Here is a 1,854-nt window from a genome sequence, read left to right as displayed (position 1 = left end):
TCTGGTTCCCCTTGTCATTGGTGTTTGGCTGAGCTGCTGGCTCTTGTACAAATACCTGTGGCAACATCCTATTACTTATAGTTTTGAGTCTTTGCCATTAAAACACAAAGACTTCCCTGCAACTACCATATGCCGTTGGCCGCCATTCAATATGTCATTCCTGTCATATCATGCAAACAAGCAAAACGCTAACCTCACAGATCCTTTCCAGTCGTCGTCACCCGACGAAGTCTTTGATTCTTTACTCAACTCTTCAGAGTTTCTGAACGACCTCTGGCCAAACATCACCTGGAAAGACAAGGACATTGTCGCTCGAGCCATCTGGTACGACGTCCAAGAGCGGAAGCGAAGTATGAAGTTGTCAAGGATGACGGGACTCTTTCACAATTGCGTCACACTAACGATTGAAAGACCCGAGGATGGCGAGTTTCCAACCTCATATGAAATACAAGTATGGGAAGATATGACTTCTTCTGTCATTCCTCTTCCCTGGCTTCCAGTTACTAAGCATATTCAAAGTAATAGTAGTGGATTTGTAAAAGGTAAAGGAAAAAATAAGGTTGACATCTTAAGGGATGAAGGCACTACAATGCCCCATTCAATACAAGACCAATTTTTCTCTGACACAAAGACGAGGTCTATCATAGAAAATGGATTTGGGGACAAACCTCAGCTGGAATCTTATCCACAAACCACCCATGAGGGAAAATGGTTGGGAGATGAAGAAAATTACAACAAGGGTGCCAATGTGTACAAATCCTTTACTCGGAGTGGAAGAAGCGGTCCTCTAGGCTGGGCGAAGGACGAACAGTTGTTCGAACTCTACCTCCACGACCAAGGGGATCGCCCGGCTTTCTTTGCTGATACTCTTAGTTCTCTGAAAACAAGTCTAGCCTCATTTGCTGTAGAAGAGATGGTTCGTTGGGTAGGTTTAGATTATTCCGAAGAAACGTATGCCAACTGTATCCTTGATTGTCTCAACGGCGAGTTGACAGCGAAACTCGGCTGTCTTCTTCCTTCTCCGAATTCTGAAGTCAGTCCTCTTTCTACGAGGTCCTCGAAATCGCCTACATCGGCGGGAATCTCAAGAACATTTAGAGACACTGGCACTGCTTGCAATGTCAGCTCAATGGTCTCCTTTCTTCGGGAGGCACTGGAACTTGACATAAGGAACTCAAACCTTTACACGTCATTCTTAGGCAAGTCCTCAAGGACGCGTTGCTTCAGATCCTGTCGCAAGACCAAGGAACTCTTCATACTCTCCGGACCAAAAGGAGACTACTCCCTCTCAGCGACCACCCGGTTCGTTTTGTCGCACTCCAGATCGTACCTGCCGGGGATGGAGGGTCTTCCAGGGATTGCCAGCACGATCTTGTTCATAGTTCGGATGAAAGAGGGCCCGGGACTTCTACAGGAACTGGACGGCTACACTCTGCCACGCCTCTTCAGCGACCTCGGGGGCGTCGCGGGAATCACGGCGGGGTCGTCTCTGTTGTCTCTTCTGCTCTTCTTACTGTCGAAGGTGAGGGTTCTTCTGACTCGATCTTCTGCGAGGTAACCCACTACACTACTTGCTTCAAGTTCAGGTGGTGATCCTGATACTTGCACTAACGAAACCATTGGCCAAGGTGACTTTTCCTAAACTGAACAGAATCGTCTAGCACTAACAAGAATAAACTATGTAGGGGACGTCATCATGGGTTTGGGGTTAATCAAGATAGCTTTGATCCAATCATGGATTATGGAATAAGAGCACTAAGGGTCATTCATTTGTACATGGAGTGTCTGGAAGCTGGGGTCAGCTCTGAGACTCTCTGTTCCTTCAGTACAAGATCCTAGAAGTAAAGGGGGTTG

Source organism: Oratosquilla oratoria, chromosome 27, assembly GCF_046742065.1.
Source record: "Oratosquilla oratoria isolate Oo_2021 chromosome 27, ASM4674206v1, whole genome shotgun sequence".
In the NCBI taxonomy this organism is placed as follows: Eukaryota; Metazoa; Arthropoda; class Malacostraca; order Stomatopoda; family Squillidae; genus Oratosquilla; species Oratosquilla oratoria.
This window is presented reverse-complemented; position numbering follows the sequence as displayed.